This window comes from Falco cherrug, chromosome 2 (genome assembly GCF_023634085.1).
Source record: "Falco cherrug isolate bFalChe1 chromosome 2, bFalChe1.pri, whole genome shotgun sequence".
Lineage (NCBI taxonomy): Eukaryota > Metazoa > Chordata > Aves > Falconiformes > Falconidae > Falco > Falco cherrug.
The window spans coordinates 24242606-24264968 of NC_073698.1; the positions used below are offsets into that span (position 1 = coordinate 24242606).

The window sequence follows — 22363 nt, forward strand, 5'->3', positions numbered from 1 at the left end:
GTTTGTGTTAGGAATGATGATATTTGCTTGATTAAATTTCAAAAATGTCTAAGTGGCAGACCTACTGGGCCAGAGTCAAGAACTTTTCTTTCCCGTGTTTTCTGGTGGTTAGACAGTGTTGTTGGTTGGTAGCTGGCGAGTGTTCAGTTCATACATCTAACATCACATTGCTGATGGCAAATATAATTTAACTCTTCAGTCTAGAAGCCTTATTGGTATAAAATCATTATATCCTAGTAGCAAAAGAGAGAGCAGCATTTACTAATAATTCTATAAATATATGGATGGCTTTTATTAATAATTTAACCAGTTATTTTGTCATAGGGATTCTACTAACTTCGTTCATGTCACTGCTATAGTCCCCAAGAGCCAACACTCATGACCAGGATCATGGTGCATTGAACTGTGAACAAAGAACAAAGCACACACATTCCACAGGAGTTGGCCGTAAGAAAATATTGATGGATATGGGCAGGAGCAGGTAAAGCCGAACCCTGGTGGGTTGACCATGTCTGGACACCAGGTGCCCACCAAGCCACTGTATTACTCCTCTCCTCAGCAGAACAGGGTGGGAAGAAAATAAGGTGGATAAACCCTTGTGGGTCAAGATAAAGGCAGTTTAATGAAGCAATAGCAAAAGTTGCACACATGGAAGCAAAGGAATACAAAAGATGTTATTCTCTACTTCCCATCACCAGGTGATGTTCAGCCACTGCCCGGGAAGCAGGGCTTTAGTACGTGTAGTGGTTGCTCTGGAAGACAAAATATTATGAATAACGAATGCCTCCCCTTCCTCCTCCTCTCTCTAAGCTTTTATACCTGAGCAGACATCATATGGCGTGGAATATCCCTTTGGTCACTTCGGGTCAGCTGTCCTGGCTGTGTCCCCTCCCAAGACCTTCCCACCCCCAGCCTGCTGATGGTGGGGGAGGCTGGAGGGGCGGCCTTGGTGCTGTGCAGGGCTGCTCAGCAGCAGCCGGAACACTGGTGTGTTAGCAACACCTTCCTGGCTACCAGTGCAGGCACAGCGCTGTGAGGGCTGCCGTGGGGCTCAGCCAGACCCAACACACCAAATGTAATGTATAGTGCTCACCTGGGCTTTTTCCTAGTAGGACAGCCTGCTGGAATCACACCCTACCTTCCCGGAGACAGGCTCAACAGGCAGACAGGATGCATGATATGGAGGATTCTGTCCTCTCTCCATCTGGGTCAGCACAGTGATTTAAGGAGTAGGGGCCAATGGTGACAAGTTCCTGCCGTTTGCAGCAGGCACATCTCCTCTGTGACCACCCCACCTTGCCAGGTGTCCATGTGTAATGGGCATGAGGCTCTGCAGGTGGAACTGAACAATAACGAGGACAATAGTTGATGTGGCCTGGAGGTGTTGCTGAAGTACGGTCAGCCTATGCCCTGCTTCAAATCTGCTTCCATCGAGAAAAAACGACGGGTCCTTGTCCTAGCAGACCCCCTTCTGAAGGGAACAGAAGGCCCAATAATACAGACTGGACCCACTTAGGGAGTCCACTACCTCCCTGGGGCCTAGGTTGAAGATGTGAAGAGAAAGCTTCCCACGCTGTTACGGCCCTCAGATTATTATCTGTTATTGATTTTTCAGGTAGGCAGCGATTAAGTTGCAACAAGAAGTCCAAGGGCAATCAAGAGAGATGCCAGGGCCTTGGGATGACTGGTTAAGGGATCAGGGGCACAAGTGATGTTCTCCTCTGTCCTTCCAGTTGCAGGGAATGGCAAGGGAAGAAACAGGAGGAGCCAGCAGATCGATACCTGGCTCTGAGCCTGGTGTCACTGGCAGAATTTTGGGGTTTTCGATCACGGGTCAGTTTACACGACAGCAGGCCTGCTGGCAACAGATGGGGTACACCTGTCACAAAAGGGACAAAGGATCTTTGCACAGGAGTTATCAGTGCTCATTGAAAGAGCTTAAAACTGCATTTGAAGGGGGAAACAGATAAAAGAAGGCTCGCTAGAGATAAGCCTGGTGGCAGCACGCCACTGTTTGAGGGACGTTGTGCTAGTGAGGTCCTTCAATCTGCTGTGTCCGTGGAGGCAGGGGATAGAGATCCACGTGGCAGGAAAGATGCGAGGCTTATTGATGTGTTAGAAACCACGGAAGCGCTTGGCAATTAGGCCTTCTCCCCCGAGATCAATAGCCCAACTGAAGTGCATCTACACCACTGCACACACTGTGGGCAACAAACGGGAGCAGCTGGAAGCCATTGTGCAGCAGGGGAACTGGCATAGCTGCCATCACAGAAACGTGGTGGGATGACTCGCACAGCTGGAGGGCTGCAGTGGATGGTATGAACTCTTCAGAAGAGATAGGCAAGGAGGGAGAGGCAGTTGGGTAGCTGTGTGTTAGGGAGTGTTTTGATTGCCTGGAGCTTGATGATGGTGGTGATAGGGTTGAGTGTTTATGGGCAAGACTCAGGGGGACGGCCAACAGGGCAGACATTGTGGTGGGAGTCTGTTATAGACCACCCAGCCAGGATGAAGAAGCAGACAAAATATTCTGTAAGCAGCTGGGAGAAGTCTCACAGTCGCTAGCCCTTGTTCTCGTGGGGGACTTCACCTTACCAGATGTCTGCTGAAAGTCCAATGCAGCAGAGAGGAAACAGTCCACAAGAGTTCCTGGAGCACGTGGAAGAGACCTTCCTGACACAGCTGGTGAGGGAGCCAACTAGGGAAGGCATCTCGCTGGACCTGATGTTTGTGAACAGAGAAGGACTTGTGGGTGATGTGATGGTTGGAGGCTGTCTTGGGCACAGCAATCACAAAATGACAGGGGTTTTGATTCTCAAAGGATTAAGGAGAGGGGTCAGCAGAACTGCTGCCTTGGACTTCAGGAGGGCAGACTTTGGCCTGTTTAGGAGCCTGGTTGGCAGAGTCCCTTGGGAGGCAGTCCTGAAGGGCCCAGGGGTCCAGGAAGGCTGGACATTCTTCAGGAAGGAAGTCCTAAAGCGCAGGAACCGGCCGTCCCCATGAGCTGAAAGACGAGCTGGTGGGGAAGACGGGCCTGGCTGAACAGAGCTTTGGCTGGAACTCGGGGAAAAAGGAGAGTTGGCCACCTCTGGAAGAAGGGGCAGGCAACTCTGGAGGACTGTAAGGACATGATGAGGCTATGCAGGGCGAAAATTAGAAGGGAAGGGCCAAAGCCCAACTGGAACTTCATCTGCCTACTGCCATGTAATACAATAAAATGTGTTTCTCTAAATACATTAGCAACAGGAGGACGAAGGAGGATCTCCGTCCTGTATTGGATGTGGGGGAAAACTGTGACAAAGGATGAGGAAAAGGCTGATGTACTGAATGCCATCTTTGCCTCAGTCTTCCACAGTAAGACCAGTTGTTCTCCAGGTACCCAGCCCCCCTGAGCTGGAAGACAGGGACAGGGAGCAGAGTGAAGCCCCCATAATCCAAGGGGAAATGGTCAGTGACCTGCTGCACCACTTAGACACGCACAAGTCTATGGGGTTGGATGGGACCCACCTGAGGGTACCGAGGGAGCTGATGGAAGGGCTCACCAAACCACTTTCAATCATTTATCAGCAGTCCTGGCTGACTGGGGAGGTCCCAGTTGACTGGAGGTTGGCCAATGTGATGCCCATCTGCAAGAAGGGCAGGAAGGAGGATCTAGGGAACTACAGGCCTGTCAGCCTGACCTCGGTGCAGGGGAAGGTTATGGAGCAGGTCATCTTCAGTGCCATTACGTTGCACGTAGAGAACAACCAGGTGGTCAGGACCAGCCATTATGGGTTTATGAAAGGCAGGTCCTCCTTGACAAACCTGATCTCCTTCTACAACAAGATGACCTGCTTAGTGGATGAGGGAAAGGCTGTGGATGTTGTCTACCTGGACGTTAGTAAAGCCTTTGACACTATTTCCCACAGCATTCTCCTGGAGAAATGGGCAGCTCATGGCATGGACAGGTGTACTCTGTGCTGGGTTAGAAGCTGGCTGGCTGGCCGAGCCCAAAGAGTGGTGGTGAACGGAGTTACATCCAGCTGGTGGCTGGTCACAAGTGGTGCTCCCCAGGGCTCAGTGCTGGGGCCAGTTCTGAACAGGGTTGCCATCCCTTTCGTCTCCATTCGGTCTGTTTTCACTAGGACCATCATGGCTACCAACCGTACCACTGCTGCAAAAAGCTCCCCAGAACGACTGGCCCTGTCAGTGGACCTGGGCAGTGAGCAGAGATTGTGGGGATGCTGTCTGCCAGGTGAGGAGAATAAATGAAGCTGCCAGGAGCAAGTCATCATGGGCTGAATATAGCTTGGGGTGAGAAGGCTGGCACAGGCTGCGGGCATGCTCTTGGTTGGAGAGAGGCCCTGAGGCAGCACTTTTGTGCCATGTTTTCCCTTTGAGGTTTGGCTCTGGCCTTGAGGGCATCTCAGAGCCTTGGGAGGCATTGAGGGTGGTATTGAGGCTCTGTGTATGTGTGCTGTTATTTCAATATGGAATTCCAAACACAAAAGTAAAGCTTTTGGTCAAGGAAACAGCAATTAATGGAGAAGTGCTTAAAACTGGAGAGAACAGACAGACAGAACAAGTAACCCAGATGCATCCAACCAGACAAAAGAAGTTGTGCATAAACAGTCTCTAAAACTGTTTACAAAGTCGAAAAGAAAGAGAAAATACAAAAGATTATTTTTTTTTTTTTCTGCTTGAAAGCAGAGGACACAAATGCTAGTTCTTTGTCCCTTCCACCAGTGTTGGGCAGCTTGCTGCTGGTGGTGACATGGTCTGTGCCTCTGGTGCTTTGGAGTGTGGGGCTCCCCATGTTATACAAGCACTTCCATTAGTCATCTAACCATTTCTGAAATCTTTGAGTCTTTGCCAGATGCATCAGGAGAAGCATAACAACTACAGGCACCCTTTCATTTGCTTTCTTTCTCTTCTGCCCTTCTCCCTGTATCAGGAGCACCAAATCATCCACTGCCCTGAAGCAATCAGTCATTACAACGACCTTGATACTGCCAGGGTGCTTCTCTAGCCACTGCAGTCAAAGACACTTCTGGGAAAGACAGAAAACAAGTTAGATTTTCAGCTGCTGCAAAAAGGGAAGAATAACCCTTTAAAAACCCTGTGTTTTTATTTTTACCCACTACCCACCCAGGGCAGCAGAGGGATGGCTCATCAGAAGTTCTAGCCAGTGCTGCCATGATGAGTTTTGAAACAGAGCAAGGTCTTAAAAAGATTAGTCAGGATGAGTTTGGTACAATGCTCTAGGTGATGCTCTGTTTGTGTTGAGAAAGAAATGTACCCTGAATAATAAGAAAAGTACTCTGAGTAAGAAAAGGTTCCACTGATGTTAAAGGAATGTACCACCGAGGATGTTCAAGTAAAGGAATATACTCTGAATAATTAGAAAAGGTAAGGTGGGCACCTGAAGGAGATAAGGAGACCATGAGTCAGGAAATCGTTGAACAAAGAAAGTTAAGGTTTACTCCACCTAGATCCCACCTATTATGAATAGAATGATTAGGTGTCAAAATCAAATGAATATGTATGTAAAGATGTTGTAACCTCTCACAAAAACTGTATAAATTACCTAACTTTTCACTGAAAACTTTGGAGCTAGTTTGTCTGGTGCAAATCGGCTAGCTCCCCAACGTTGCACGAAATAAATACCTTTGCTGCTTAAAGACAAAATTTGTCTCTGAGCAGTTACTCTGTGCTGTTTTGGCATCAGTTTACTCGTCAAATAGGTCCCCTTTTCCCAAGAGAAGGGAACTTGGCAGAGGACATCCAGAGGATGCAAGGGGCTGGCAGACATGGAGCTGCTGATCTCTGGCTAGAGAGACAAATTGCTTCATGTAGCCAGCCAGAGGATGCTTTGTGTTCCCTCTGTTAGCAGAAAAGGAGCCTGCTGAAGTGCCTGTGCAGGGGTATGCATGGGTGGAAGCAGTAATCAAGTCGCTATAGCCAGCAACCTCAAGTAAACAGAAGGAGGCATGGTCTGGGTTGATTGACGACAAGCAGAAATCCCTGCAGCAATTACCTCCTGTCCTAGGATATCTCTTCTACCATTTACCTCTGAGAGAAGCAACTGGACTGTCAACACTTATGGCTAGACCATGTTCACAGGACCACAAGCCTCATTTCCAAGGCGAAGCAGGCGCTGGAGGAGAGCACAACATGCTGCTGCTGGCTGTGGGAGGGGGAGGCAACATGGAGGAGGGGCTTGGATTTCTTAACCTTTACTGTTAGTTTCTTGGAAGCCACCAGCTTATTAAACCAGCAGAGGAAACCTTGCTTGCTTTTTTTTCCCCCCTTGGTGCATGGATAATGACATCCATTTTACATTACCTTGGGAAATTTAAATTACCTTTAAATTACCCTACCTTAGGAAGGTAGGGGAGTATGCCAAGTAAAGAAAAACAAGGTGGGAGAGCAGGAGGCGAAGCATGCAGCACTCAGCAGAGCTGCTTTGCCTTTCCTTGCTGCCCCCTATTCACTAGAACCAGCCTCAGCTTTGGTTTCCCGGGCTGCAAAGGCAGCTTTTTTGAGCTCCCTGGTTTCCCAAGGCAGGTGTAGGGCCAGCAGAGTATTCTGTATACTTCTCACTCATCTGCCAGCATCCTCCTCAGCATGGAGCTCAGGGACACTTTTGAGGATCCCATGACATAATTATGGACAAGGAGTCCATAATTAGGATGGAGTGGGTGGTCATCCCCATCTCTTATAGCACATTCCGTCCTACAGGAGGAACAGAAGTTGTTGGATAATATTTGTGCCATGGGACACTGTAGTGATACAAGTGTCAGAGGTCCTTTGCTTGAGCCTGTGCTGCTTTCTGCCCAGCATGTCCACTGTTACAGCCTGGTCCATGCAGTCAATTTTTCCCTTGAGGTTAAGAGATCCTCTTGCTCTAGGTAGAAGGATGGGACTTCAGCTTGCACATCTCCTGTATAACTATGTCTTCCTGCAGCTCAAACTGACCTAGCGGAATTCAAAATTGTGGCCACTGTGGCCCCACGCAAGATGTGGGATTGCCCTGAGAACTGGTACTGCCCCACATGTGAGGGACTGTCCAGTCTGACCCTGGGTGACTGAAAGCTTGCACCTGCCAAGGAGGTAGTGGTTCACAGCTGAGAAAAATCCTCTGTGTGCTTTTAACTTTTTGTGAAAGCAGATGTTTGAGACAGTTTGTTTCCAGAGCTTTCTGTAGCAGACCACAGATGAATGCATAAGCAGAAGAAAGGTTTCCAAACAATTTATCTGAAATGTTTTCTAAACAGCGTTTCGGGATTTTCAGACTACAGGACCAGACCCTTAGCTAGCATAAAAGGACACAGATCCACAGAGCTGAACAGTGTTCATGTCCTTCACTTAGAAAAGCACAGAAACACAGAAATGTTGGTTGGAAGGGTCCTCTGAAGGCTCAAGTTCATCCAGGCTCCCACTTAGCACAGGACTATTGCACTAGGTCAGGTAAGCCTTGGCGTTTTCTAGCCAAGGCTTGAAAGCCTCCAAAGATGGAGAGTCCCCCTCCCTGGGACATGCTTTCCTTGATGTCTGTTATCATCTCTCCAGCTCCAGCCTGGGCTTGGTGCCCCTTATTTTTGCACCTGCTGCTCACAGGTGTTGGGCTTCATCAGTCGTGTAACTGCCATCAGGGGAAGTGTAATTTGCAATAGGATCCTGTTAGATCACCTCTCCATCTCCCTGTCTCTGGACTAAACTCACCCAGCTCCCACAACCTCTCCTCCTAGCTTCTGCACTCTGCCCTGGCCATCTCAGTATCCCTCCTACTGGGCCTGATCGCACCAAGGGGTCCAAAGCAACACGGTACGTCACCGGTGGGCTCAGGGGAACCACAGCTTCCCTCGCCCTGCCGGCTGTGCGCCTCCTGCAGCCTGCCGGGCACTTTGTCCCATTGGCAAATGGGCCCGAACAAGGTGTGACCCATAATTTGTGGCAACATGAATAGGAGCAGAGGTTTCATTCACTGCACTGGAGATAGTACAGTAAGCAAGCAGTTTCAAAATCCAATTTCATAGACACAGAGATTACATTAATCTCTTTTAATAGCTAAACAATTGAGTTTTCAAGATAGGACAAAGCATGGGATATTCTTGACAAAACTGGTGCTTCAAAGCTGCCTACATCAGATTTAAAATCCTAACTCCTAAGCTCCTAATGATAGAACCGATTGTATCTTTTCAGACAATAGCACTGCAAAACTTGTGCTTAATCTCCTCTTTTTATAACACACTGTAGCTGCCTGGGCTTGCCTGTTGGGAAGAAAATGTAGATTGACTTTGCCTTCGAATACCATATGAGGAAACTCACTCAGCGCTCACCAACTGATCTCAGGGGCCTGTGGAATGATAAAAGCTCAAGTTATCAAAGTATCTGTAAACTGCCTTCTGATTTCTGGCTGGAGCACCTCCCTGAATCTGGACCCTTTGATTTAAGGTGGCTGCTTTCTTTCACCGTGTCTCAACAGGCAGAAAAGGGCATAGCTTTAATTCCTCTTGGCTCAGTTGCATTGGCTCGACATGACTGAAAAGCCCTCTTCACGCTGAACTGAATGTGGATCTACACTGGAAACTTCTGCACAGGTAGTAAGTAGCTTGTAATATACAGGGATGTTTCCATACTGCCAAAAATAGTGGTGTAAAAGTGCTTTTCTTGTTGACACTGTTCTGTTTGCAGAACCAAAATTAGCTCTCCTGGGGAAAGCACTGTTTATTGGGCTAGACTGCATGTTTTCAGAGAATTTGCAGGTTTTGTGGTCTAGGCATGTCCATTTGGGGCTGATTTTTAGTGTTTGCGTTATGATTTAGGGCTCTGACAAATGAGCTTTAGTGATGGTGAGGTGATTGAAGAGGTGTTTATTACTGCTCTGCTGGCAAAGATTACTGTCCCTGCAGTAGAGCTGGCAGAAGCCAACGTATGTCCAGGGCAGAGCTGTTCCAGATTTTTTGCATTTGAGTTGCAATCTCCAAGAAAGCGAGATTAGACTAGGCAGAAGACTGTGAACTAGAGATACTGAGATGTTGTCCATAACGGTTTATGCCCACCAAGAACAGCACTGCTTCCATGCCTCAGGTCCTGTGGCTTCTGCCCCATGTTTCTCTCCTCTCTTTGCACCAGAACTAGCAGTTGTCTAATCCCAACAGGAGACCATTCAGGGACTTCAACCAGCCAAATGATCTCCTTGTTCATGTAGGAGGAGTGTGGGGGACTAGAACATCACCAGCTTCTATCAGCTTAATCATGGTACCTCTCTCTCAGGCAATGGTACGAGTGTCCTTCTAGTGTCTCAGCTCCCCTCTAGCCTTTGGTGCTAGAGTGGCATCAAGCAACAAAAGGTGATAATGCCTTCATCTGCTCATCTGTTTTCCAATCAAACAGTAATCTGAGGCCAGGGACTCCCTCTGCTGCTGCTGTACGGCCACCTAGCAAGGCCTCTGCAGGCAGGGAAGTTACTCCTTACCCTTCAGCTGTAATCTCCATTCTGCTGTAGGAGTAACCTGCTGTAGCTGGTGACACTGCTGTCAGAAATGGAGCTGCCATTAGTAGTTGTGTCCTTCCTCTCCCGACTCAGAGGATAGCCGGAGACTGAGTGCCCTTGCACCCTGGTGCAGCAGCAAGCAGGAGCCGCTGCAGGAGTGAGCCAGGACTGACTCTGTTCATGCAATATTGCCACGCATGAGAGTTTTTCTCTCCCTGGCCCATTAGTAACGCAGAAAAAAATCAGTGGGAAAAGACTGGGCCTTAAATATACAATGAGCCTTCCCCCACCCTTTACCACCTAAACCGATAAGCTACTCCAGGCTATCTTGTTTATGTTTATGAGTGTTTAATACCTCTTAGCATTTGCGTTTGCCTTGAAGCTACAGACAGCTATGTGCTGTAGTGTGCTAAATATTTGTGCCGTAAGTACAAACAGATGTTTGAAGATCTGCTTTGAAGCAAATCTTTACCCTCTAGATTCTCTCCCAAGACTCCTCAGGAATAGTATACATCCCTATATTCAGAGTGAAGCCTTGAAGGACAGGGAAAGAGGAAATAGATAGGAATAGTCAGTAGTGGAACAGGAACCGGTACTCACATCTCTGTTGTATAAATCCTTTACAGCAGCACTTTGGCCATTGGTTTTCATAAAGAAATTTGCAGGGCCTCATTCCTATAAAGCAGTCTCTGCTGCAGGCAGGTCTTTTGGGCTTGCTAGCCTAAGGGCAGACCCACTAGCCTGATTCTTGTCACTTTTTGGAGGTATCGCCTGCAACCTAAATAATATCCCTAATATGAAAAACCTCAGAGTGAGCAGAGATGGTAAAACCTGAGTGGTGTGCGTGGATGGCTCTTGCTCACTGGTATTGCTCCTGCCAGCTGCTCACAGGGGTGGAAAGGCTTCACAAGGCAGACACAAGTGGCATTAAATCATTTGACTCTCAAGAGTCAAAAACTCCATTCAGAGTCAGAAACTGCAAGATACCCCATGATACTGCATGCCACATGCAAAGTAATGGGGAAGGTTGAACAGCCTCCGCCTCAGGCAGCCCCCAGTTTATGTCAAGACGCAACAGAGAACCCGAGAGGGGAAAGGTAAGGTGGTAGTGGTGAAACCAGCCAGGATCGTGCGGTGATTGCTGTGTGGGAGGTTGCAGCCGGGACTCTCAAATGACTTAAACCACTGTGGTATGGCTTTGGTTTTGTTTCTTCTTTTCTCACGTTTTGGGGCAGAGCAGGGTGTGTCTGGAAGTTCAGGCGCTAGCTCGGGACTCAGATGATCTACGTCCAGGTTTCTGCTTTGCCAGTGGCTCCCTTGGGTAAGCAGCTCCCATCCCCTCCGCCTTTTGCCCTTCATTCTCCGAGGAAGAACAGCACTTCCATACCCCTGAGGCGTATGAGTTTAATACTTCAAAGTCTTGAGGTATGGTATGAAAGAGAGCTGTAGCAGGCCATGAAGAGATTCACTCTGCACTACCTTTTGACTGTACGCCTTGGACAGCAAAGGGGATACGCAAAGCAGCGTTTGACCTGAGCTACACAGGGAACTGATGTTCTGCTGTAAATCTCTCTAATTCACCCTGCAGAACGCTTTCCCTTCACTCTGCTTCGTTTCACCTCTCTCACTTAAAACATGAAGACTAGTCATTTTTTTTTTTTTTTATCATTCATTTTCTTTTCCTAATAACCACTCTTTTCTCTGGCCTAATTCTACTTCATCTGAAACTGTTCTTCCTCCCTTTCTCTTCCTCCTCATCTGTGAGCTCAGGCAGGAGCCACCCATCACTGGGATACCTGCTGGGACTGTGCGGTAGGTAAATCCCAGGATTTACAGACCCTTTGCAGCAAGGAGTGGCTGGCTGGGACTGGCCGCTGGCTATATTCCAAGAGCTGGGAGCACTTCCCAGCTCCTGCATCCCGCTTGGTGCCCAGGTGAGGCTGAGTTGCGTGGTGATTCCTTCCATCTGTGCCATGCTCGCCGTGTGCAGGAGGGGCTGGTGCGAGGATCTGGGAAGCAGCTTGGCTCTTCCACAGGCCAGGCCTCCAAGAAGTGCTGTGGTGTGAAACAGGAGCTTGCTGTAGAGATAGCTGGGGAGAGAAAGGTGGGAAGAAAAAAAAGAGTACGGGATCACTTTGGATTCAGGCCTTTAAAGGTGCTTTCCTTGCCCTCTCCTTACCTTTTTTCTTTTCCCTACTTGCAAGAAAGGTCTAGTAGCTAAGACATTAGCCTGGGATTCAGGACACTTACCCGGTTTAGTTTGCTCTCTTTGGCATAGATCCCTGAAACTATCCTCGGGGCAGGAGTCAGCAAAGGCAGGAGTGGGAGCACAGGACCAGAGCAGAAGAAGAGCCTATCCACATCTACGGCAAGAAGCTGTTGGACTGGCTCAGCTGTAACATGGATCTGCATCTGCCAGTGGTGGGGCCAGCTGTGTTGCCATCCTGTGCTCCTGTGCCCTTTTGTTAAGAGAGAACAATTTTTTTCTTCCTGTGTAGGGATGAAGCTTGGAAAACGAAGGACCCTAGAAAGGACTGTGGCCATGATCACAAAAGTGTCTCGGAGCCTGGCAGCTACTCACCGTACCCCTCTTTACCTAACACACTCCAGAGCGGTCTGAGTGGAGAAAAGATGCCATTCTGGTGGGGACCTGACAGCTGTGCCTTCCTGTGAGGATTACGCTGCTTGCATCAGTGCTGTAGGCAGCAAATCTTGTCAGAGGTGGTGGACCAACCCTGCAAGCCATTTACAGCAGGTTTCCTTGAGGCAGCAATGAAATCTGTGATGTTTTTGCTTGACATCTGCAACGCCAGTGGAAAGAAAACAGTGTGACTCCTGCCTTGCATTTGCAGGTGAAGCCTTATCAAGGACAGAAAAGAAGAAAGAGGCACCTCTATTTTTTTTTTTAATCTTCTGCAAATACAAACAGTGTTTTTCTGGTGTAAATGGAGAGGCATAGGGCTCTGTGGGAGTTATCTGCTTCTAGGAATTTATGTCACGTGGCTGTGAGTGGCTCAGCAAGATAGGATGGGAAAAAAGAAATCGGTCCAAACCTCCAAATAACTGAAAGAGCTAAAAAGCCCACAGAAGAAGTCCTCACATACAATCTCCTGTTCCTCCAAGAGAAAGGAAACATTTCCAAGGGAGCTGATACCTGCTCTTTGTGTTGAGTGTGAGGTGGGTTTTTTTTTAAAGAAAAGCCCTTTTCCTGTTCAGTGCCAGTTTTTCTGAGGCCAACTTGAGTCTTTTGAGAAATGCTCTGAGAATTTGGAGGCTGGGAAGGCAGCTCCCTGGCCCTGTCACCTCCACAGCTGCTGATGAAATGCAGAAGAGCTCCAGCAGCCAAACAAGCCGGCATCCTGAGAGGTTGGCTCTCTGGTTTTGCCCTCACCAGCTGCTCTCAGGGCAGGTTTTCCTGCTCAGTCTCACCTTTCAAGGAGGGACTGCATCCAGTTCCTTTTAAAAAAAGGCCATTTTTCAAATTTTCCTGATTTGAAAGAAAATACTGTGTTTGGCGGCAGTGAAAACAGAGGTCTAAGTGAACTCTGGCATCTACTGCGCGGGTGTGATGAGGCTGGGCCATGAATCCAGCAGGTTTTGCTCATTTCTATGCTGTGCGGAGGCAAGCTGCACGTGCGGTATTTTGCCTTTACCCTAGAGCTTCCTCCCAGAACCCTGCCAGGAATTTGATCCTGCTTTGATAAACCATCACACAGACACAACATGGAACTGTAGTCCTAATGACCTGTGTTAATTAAAAATCAAATGACACTTTCTCAGGAGAAAGTTCTTTAGTTCCAGTGTTTTTCTAAGATAATTATACCAAGCCAGCCTATTACCCTCCCCTGTAGTTTCATTTATTGCTCACTTTGTCTAAGCTCCTGCATGCCATCACACTGCATTTTTTTGTCATGTTCCACCCCGTCATTTCAAAATCGGTTGCCTATTTGTTTAAAAGTGCAGCAGAAGCTTTAAAGTCTTGAGGAGAGAGAGGCCGTATGTTTACTGTGAAGATGTACAGTCTGCTGGTTCAATTTCACTGCCTTGTAGCACCAAATTGAGAAACTCTCTGACTCTTTGTCTCCCCTGCCTTCTAAAACAGCGAGATAAACAGGAAAAAGGGGAGACACCTTCTGTTTGATATTGTTTGACTCTCAAGTCAGTTCAGGCTCTAATATTAATAGCTTCCTGTTTTGTTGTAAGTCTTCTGACAAGTGAAGAGCCGCCTTCTCAGCCTGAACTCAGGCAACGATATGCCTAGTGTGTTCCCAGGCTCTGGGCTTCAAATCCCAGTTTTGTGCTTACCTTCAGGCCACATTTTTAGAATTGGAAGTCAAATCACGGAAAATCAGGTGCCTAACCCCACAGTTAGCTGGCAAAATAAAAATGACCTCGCTGTTGCAACGGTTAAACACCTGCAGACCCTGCAAGTATCTTGGGACTTGAGAGGGCAGAATCTAAACAAATCAGACTAATCTTATGTAAGAACTCAAATAAGGATCCTAATTTGAAACCTTGGACTGCTGTTCATTGCTAAGGACATGCTCAGAAGTGGGTAACAGAAAAGAGGATCTGCAAAAATGTGGAGAAAGGTGCATTTGTGTAATATCACTTGTGCAAGATGCTTGTGAAATGTGGTGCGTGGTGCATTGCATCATTTTTCACATACGCTTAAATTAGTAAGACTCTTTCTTTTCTAGCTATCTAAATAACTTTCCCTGTGAGCTGAACTACTTCCTCTGGATAACCCGTTGTTTTGCTGCCTGCTGGAGAGGTGGAGCCCCCCCAAATGCCTAATGTCTGTGTAGGCAGCCTGTGGCTGCTGCTCTGCGTAACCGGGAACCATCTCCCCATCACGGTGTGTGACAGGACAGCTTGGACTTAGCAGTTCTATGAGATTTAAAAATCAGACCAGCTAATCAAGATTTAGAACGGCACTGGATTGAAAAGACCAGCAAGCGGTCCAGCTGCGAGATAATTCATCAGTTGCAGTAAATATTGTTGGAAGAGCTTGTCAAAAGGAAATGTGAAGCAGCTGAAAAGAAATGTCCTTAAAGTGAATGTCAGAGGCTTTTGCAACTGTCATCCAGTGGTCTGGGAGAATCCAGGCTTTGCAGAGAAAACAAGGGTGAAAGAAATAAAAATTTGAATGGAGAGGATAAAGTACCAGTTCCCACTGAGCTATTCTAAAGGAAGCAATCTTACCACTACAGGGACCTAATTAGAGACTGAATCTCACAACTGTCTAATGTCTCCTCCAGGACACTGAGAAACACAAACTAGCTAAAGCAGTCCATTCAGACCAGCAGCAGCAGGAGGCTCTCTGCTTCAGGGGCACAATTAAATGCCAGGTCTACATAGGTATGGTCATTTCCAGTGTTTCTGAATCCTATGGTCTGTTCAGCGCTCACTTAGGACCAGGGGAGCAACTTCATTTTCTTGCCTGGCCAGCACAGCATCATCCTGGTCCTACAGAAGCCAACAGTGGGCTCCCGCTGCTGTGTACCCAAGCCTCCTGGAGGAAAGGCACCAGGGCGCGTTTTCCCAGGCAAATATAAGAGTTAATTGTCAGCATTAACAAGAGAGAATTTCACATTTCTATGACTGATTTGATGAATCACTGCTTTTGTTTGTCTCTGAAACGTGCAGATCAGGTGTGGGTCCTCAGGCCTTCCTGGAGACACGGGGGCTGCCAGTCAGTGTTTGCGTGCATTGGTTCCCTTAAGCCTTGGTACAGGGCTCAGCTCTCCCACCTCGCTCCAGCTGTTGCCCATCTGAGATGCTGTCACCCTTCTCTCCCTCTTTTTGGAAACGTGGAAACAGTGGCCATAGTCTGAGGCTGCCCTTTGGCAGCAGTACCCATCCCTGCTCTAGCTGCTCCCTCCTGCCTCTGAGCTGCAGTGCATCACCTTGTCATCGGTGTGCCAAGCGGGGAACTCCCTGAGTTAGGTTTTGTCTTTCTGTGGTGTTTTTTAATAAGCAGCAAGAACTTTTTTGCTGGATTTTATTTAAGATCGGTCAGTTCTGGGCCCTGGTCCTCAGCACTCCTCTCCTGGTGCCAGGAAGGGCTGCACCAGCAGGAGACATCCTCTGGAGTGAGTGAGCAGCAGGGTCAACAGGAAGGAATGATTTTAGCTGGTATTGCCCTTAAAGGCACTTCTTATATAATCCTGTCTGCCCAGAGTGATTCTCTGCAGGTGAGGCTTCAGGGGAGCACAGGAATCTCTTCCAGTGACTACTACTACTGCTTCTACTACTACTAGCAGTTTGTTTTTCTGTAGCAGGATTTTCCAGGCAGAGGGAGGGCTGTGTCTTCTGAGACCACCCGGGGAGCTCAGTGCCTCTGGAAGGAGCAGGGATGACTGCTTGGGATGGGTGGATGCATCATGTATCGGGGGGCAGTGGTTTACAGGTCTCCTCTGGAGCTGGGAGGAGGTAAGTGACCTGCCCAAAGAGAGCTCAGCACTGCAAACCTCTGACAAGGACATTTTCATAACTGAGATAAACAAACAGATGCCTTTTTTGCTCTAGGAAGATAATTTCTTCTGTGCAACTAGCCTGAGACCGTTTCATTGGCTTAGTCTGTATTTTTACCATGTGCAACAAGCCTTAACCACTTCATTTGAGACTGTTAACTCATTTGGGGCCAATATGAAACATTTCTGGCATTTCTTTTCCATTTTTCTGGGCCTTACATGTTGCTAATGTCTTCACTTTTGTATTTATGTTTTCTTCTCTAACATTTCAGTTCTCTTCTCTTGAGGGATTTTAAATCCTTAATTGCCTGATGCTGCAGATGGAGAGTATTAGTTACCTTCCATCACCACTCTGGCCACGGTGACTTCCTTTGCTTGACAAGCTGATTACTTTGTCAAGGTGAACGTTAAGTCTGCCTGGAGTACCTCTCTGCATCTTGTGCCAGATTCCAATTGCAAGCTAATTTCTTACTGGACATGCTGTTTCTCCAGACACAGAATACTAGCAGTAAAACTGGGATTTAGAGGGGCTTTTTTCCCCACTTCCCTAGGGAGGTTAATGTTGCTCCAATTTATACCAGCAGGATTTATATGGCTATATCTCTCAATGTGATAAACTAATGCACGGCAAAGCAAACCCAAGTGATGAAATTCCATTGATAAAAAAAAAAATAAATTCACATCCTAGCAACCGCTCAGCAAAGTCCGCAAGTGGCGATTAGGAGTTAATAATAACTGCACCAAGCCTGCCAAAGCTGCTGGAAATGTGACAAACGGGCACCTCTGTGGAGCCAAAGAACTGCTGCAGTGCCTGCTCCCTGCTGTTCTGCATTAGCATGTCCAGAAGGGCAGCGTCCTGGGTGGGCATGGGGCTGACAGGCTCCCCAAAGTGCCAGCTCCAGGCAGTAGGGATGAGGAAGGAGCCTTTGCAAAAGCATTGCAAAAATGGCTTAACGCTCTGTGGGCTCTGTAAGGTGGGAAAGAAACCTCCTCTCCGTTGCATAGCAGGATATCACTGGGGTTGGTGTCTCAGCTCTTGCCATCAATGTATGAATCCACAGCTCCCCTTCACACATGTATGTCTCTGCTTGCCAAAGTGGCTATACACAGCACTGCACCTTGCCTTCTTCTGCCACGTACATGCCACCCAGGCCTCCATGAACCTTCAAATGGTCACATGCTGCATGACCCCTAAAAGAGGGTAGACATGGCGTTAACAACGCTTTCAGATTGTCCAGTGGATATAATTGAGTCAAAAGAGCAAAGTAAATTAAATGCCTTTCATAGCAGTTCCTGAGGGAGAACCGGTCTCCTTGTCTGTCAGCTGTAAGCCAGGTCAAGGCTGGACCTTCCGCAGAGAAATTGCTGACATTGGCCCCAAAATGTCATTGTTAAGGGAAGAAAAGCATCCAGATGTCTCTTAATTTTTCCTAGCTGATATAAGGAAGTGGTGTTTAGACCACTATAGGTACCACAGATTTGAGAAACAACACTAAACAACATAAAGAACAAAAAACAAGGGGTGCTTTCTGATGACATAAGGAAACTAAGTCCTACGCTGCTGAATGCTTCAGGAGAGTAAGTCCCAATAGCTACAGTAGCCAAATGACACCTGGGACTAGAGTGTGAATAACACTTCCATGATATTACCTAGCGAACGTCTCAACTTCGTGAGTTTGTTGCAAAAGATAAAAGGTTGGCCAGCATTATTATTTGGTGGTACAGGAACATTCATTTCTCTAACCACGAGTGGTGGTATCTGACCACCTTGAATATCTGAGCAGGCAGGTCAAAGGAAAGCACTGTGAAGACTTGGTTTTCCAAGGCACCTATTTCTAGTAAGTGTGATCTTCATTTTCTTTTAGGAATTCATTTTTCCTGGCGTACTGTGGCAAAAATAATAAACAAAACCATGGTTTTTTATAATAAATAATAAAATAAACAGAAGCATGTACACTCGTAAGATGAACCTCAGGACCATGCTGTCTACAGCCAAACCAGCTCTGGGTACAGTGTGAGCACTGAGGGCAGATTTTGGGCCACTGTTCTCCCTGGCAGATGTGGTCCTGGGGTTGCTCTGCTCACAGAATCCCAGTGAGTCCTTAGTGAAGAGCAGAGACAGGACTTTTCTTGTGTCATGTTATCATACATGACAAGGCAAGAATGTGTTGAGGTGCATATAGGTTGACCGCAGGTCAGCTTCACGCAAGAATGGAAGAGCAACATGCGTCCGGCTCTTTTTTTTTTCCTTTTTCCTCTGGTGTTTGTGGGAAGGAGGAAAAGCATGTTTTAATGTCTGAGTTTATGATATTTCTGCTCCCCCTGGGTGGAAAGGTAAGGGACCTCTTCTCTCTCTCTGCCTATGAGGGAAGCACTGAAGCACTGGCTGTTGGTGTGAGTGATGAATGAGAAGCTCTCTCGGGGCAGACCCTGTTCTCCCCAGGGACCTGCACCCCAGCCACTTCTCACCCTGGTCTGGCGTGCTGGGACACCCTGGCTGTCCCCTCCGGGGTCCCCCTCTCTCCTGTAGCTCTGAGCCATGCCGCTTTCTGTCATTGGAAAGGCAGAGGTTGGGGAGCAGGCTCCCAGTGGGTCCAGAGGAGCAGAGGGCCTCCACTGGGGGTGTCTGTTGCAGGAGCTGAAGGAAGCATCTCTGCCGCAGAGGCTGCGGGCAGGAGCAGCCATGCGCTTCCCTCTGCAGCTGGCAGCACTCCGCTTTTCCCCATCATTTATTACCTGATGACCATGTTCGTGTGTTTCCCTCCAGGCCGGGAGCCAGGAGGGCTGGTGCTTGGGTCACCTTCTCCTGGTGTGCAGCCAAGGATGGCAGCAGTGTCCCCCCACCGAGGGCAGTGCCCCCCGCCACGGGCACACAGCATCCATCCCTGCCGCTCGCCCAGCCCTCCCCTCGAGACCTACTTTTGCTGGGAGAGGCAAGGTAACCTCGCCACTGAAAATAGCTGGGATGGCAGCCAGCGCAGATTAATGGCATCATTAACATCCCCAGTTTATTTATAGGCTTAAAAATGCCTCAGACCTGCACACTGAGCAGAGTTGCTTTGTGTAACGTGGGGACTCCCAGGTCTCCTGCTTCTGCCTTTCCTCTTCCTGCTATTGCATCCTGATAGCAGGGACTACAAAACCTCTGGAGCAGGGACTATAAAACCTCTGGAGCACAGACTGTAAAACCTCTGGAGCAGGGACTGTCTCATTGTAAACCTACTTTGTAAACCTTGCTAACTAGGGGTTTACACACAGGTATTTATTTTTTTTCCCCATGAATGCTGTATTTGTCTGGTCTCCTTCCTCCACCCAACTCTTTCTATGGTCACTGTGTCCTGTGGTCCCTCTTTGGGAAAATTGTCTTTTTGATGAATTCCTAAGGCAGGGGCTGAGCAGTTGTCAAAGGAATTAGTGATTTTCTGCCTTGAGTTGTGAACTGTGAGGTCTGTGGGAGGACTGCGAATCGCATAGCTGTGGAGAGCACCTAGGACATGTGGGACCCTAGTGAGACATGCAGATGTAATTAATGAACATCAAGGTCTTCCTAGGTGATCCAGCAGACCCAACCCAGCTCCCAGGTCCTCCAGGAACTTCACAGGACTGGCAAGAAAAGAGTTGTCCCCAGAAGAGGAGTTTTCAGCACATGACCTGCGGCCGCACTGCCTGGCCTGTTTCCCAGGGCTCGGTGAAAGGTAGGTGAGAAAGGAAGCCTGTTGTCGGCAGGCACAAATCCAAGGGATTGCCTGTGTGACTGGGAGATGGCTCCATGAGTGGGAGAAAAAGGTAAAAATGCCAGTAGGGACCCTTCCCACCCAGAAACAGGGATAACCAGCGTGGTACGTCGTGATGTTTCAGAGGGTAACCACCTTTCACTTTGCCGTTGGTTCTTTGTTGTAGCAATCTGAGATAAATCCTGTGTCTGTCTCTCCTTGTCCCTCTGCTCTGTCTTCTATGGGCTGAAATAAACAACCAGCAGAGAACTGCTCAAAACAGTGTTGTCTTTTTTTCTCTGGGCAGCAAGACTGCTTCAGGGCAGAGTAAAGGTGCCAAAAATGCTAGAAGGAGGGTTTCTTTGCCATGTCTACTACAGGTGAAACCACAACTCTGGGGCCCCCTCACCCCCGCAACATCTGGTGGGTTCATGGTATCTCAGTGCCCTGCGTTCCCCTTCCCCTTTTTCCCATTCAGGTTCTGGGCTCCAGGTCCCCTCCGTCCCCTCCTGGCCAGGACCCAGCTCTTCGCGGTGATGGGGAGGACGGTACCTGCTCAGTACCTCAGTTTCCATGTCTGTAAAATAGGACCATGACATTTAACCGGCTTTATGTAGTCCTTTGAAGGACAAAAGCATAAGTGCAATTATTCAGGTATCGAAAGATCATAACTGGGAGAGTATTTCCCTGTCTGATACACGTGAGGTCCTGTATAATTTAAAAGGCTTCAAGGAAAAGGCAGGTCACATGCAGCATCTGAGATAAAGGGGAAAAGAAGTAATCTTTTAACTGTACTCATCCTAGGAGAGAAAAGACTCTTATACAATTGTTTCTTATCTAAATTCCTGAACACCTAACCAGAAAAGTCAGCACAACTTTCTCACTAGACTGATGTGAGACTAGAGGAGTGAGTCTTGTGACAAAAGGGGCCACCTAAATCTCAAACTGATCACCTGCTTTGAAAAGTGAATATAAAAGGTAGAATTTTTTTTTTTTAACAAAACAGCTAAACTGCATTTCATCTACGGGACACCTATCTCCTGGACCTCAATGCTGCACAGCTTCTGTGGCATTACTCACTCCAATACAGAAAGTAAAAGCAGGGATTTTTTTCCCTGTTTCACTAGGCTACACCCAGTTGTAACCATATTTAACCTTCCTTTTTCTAGCTACCAACACTGGGTGGCACTAAGTAACTCCTTCTGGCATTTTACAAAATTGACTTCTATAAACTTGAATACCACTGACTTGGTTCCACTTCATCCTGACAGCAAATGGGTTTGTTAGAGAAACTTCTAACCATATAGTTATTGCACCAGAAACATCTGACTTGCATGGCACGTTTTGTACTTTGTTTGTTGGGTTTGTTGGGTTGTTAAAGCTCTCCTGAAACTCTGGCCCCACAGGTGTGATAAAGGTTCAATGTGCTATCAGGCTTGAAAGCCAATTTTCCTGTACTGAGGTGAGAATTGATGGAATACTTGAAAATAAATGTGCTTTATGCTGGAGATTTAAATGAATCTCACAGAATCCCAGCATGGTTGAGGTTGGAAGGAACCTCTGCAGATTGCCTGGGCCAAGCCCCCTGCTTGAGCAGGGTCAGCCAAAGCAGGCTGATCAGGACTGTGTCTAGTCAGGTTCTGAGTATCACCATGGCTGGAGACTTCACAACCTCTCTGAGCAACCTCTTCTGTTCATCAACCACTCTCACAGTGAAAAAGTATTTCAGTTTGTGTTCATTGCTTCTTGTCGTGTCACTGGGCAACACTGAGAAGAGCCTGGCTCCATCTTCTTTACGCTGTCCCAACATGAGGTATTTAAACACACTGATAAGATCTTCCCTGAGCCTTCTTTTCTTAAGGGTCAACAACCCCAGCTCTCTGAGCCTTTCCTCATATGTCAGTTGCTTCAATCACTTAATCGTCTTCGAGGGACTCAGTCCAGTATGTCCATGTCTCTCTCATACTGGGGAGCTCAGAACTGGACAGAACACCTCACTGGTGCTGAGCAGATGGGAAGGATCAACTCCCTTGACCTGCTAGTGACACTCTTTCTAACGCAACCGAGGAGGCTGTTGGCCTACTTTACCACAAGGGCATATTGCTGGCTCATGGTCAGCTTGTCCACCAGGACACCAGCAGCCCCAGATCTTCTCTGCAAAGCTGCTTGTCAGCCCAGTCAGCTCGCAGTGTGTGTGCAGGTGCATGGAGTTATTTCTTCTGAGGGGCAGGTTTTTCCCTCTTCATTGAACTTCATATGGTCACTGTCATCCTGTTTCTCCAGCCAGTTGATGTCCCACTGAATGGCGGCACAGGCAAATGATGAATCAAGCCCTCCTTCCCTTCTTTTCTGCAAACTTGCTGAGGGTAGAGCCTGTCCCATCATCCAGGTTATTAATGAAGATTTTAAACAGTATCGGGCCCGTTTCTGACCCCAGGGTGCTCCACTAGTGCATGGCCTCCAGCTAGACTTCATGCCACTCATCACCAGCCTTAGAGCTTGGCAGTTCAGCCAGTTTTCTGTCCACCTCACTGTCCACATATCTAGCCCATACTTCGTCATTTTGCTTACACAGATGTCATGGGAGATAGTGTCAAAAGCCTTGCTAAAGTTGAGATAAACAACATCCACTGCTATTCCCTCATTCACCAAGGCAGTCATGTCATCATAGAAGGCTATCAAGTTGGTTAAGGATGGAT

The 22363-nt window shown here is 47.8% G+C and overlaps 1 long non-coding RNA gene across 1 annotated transcript in view; it reads left to right on the forward strand.

Moving 5' to 3' along the window:
* Positions 1-19946, forward strand: part of LOC114017887 (uncharacterized) — a 59204-nt gene extending 39258 nt beyond the window's left edge. Inside the window, exon 3 of the long non-coding RNA XR_003563190.2 lies at positions 8465-19946. This is a non-coding gene — a long non-coding RNA (uncharacterized LOC114017887). The remainder of the gene's footprint in view (positions 1-8464) is intronic.
* Positions 19947-22363: the final 2417 nt, after the last annotated feature.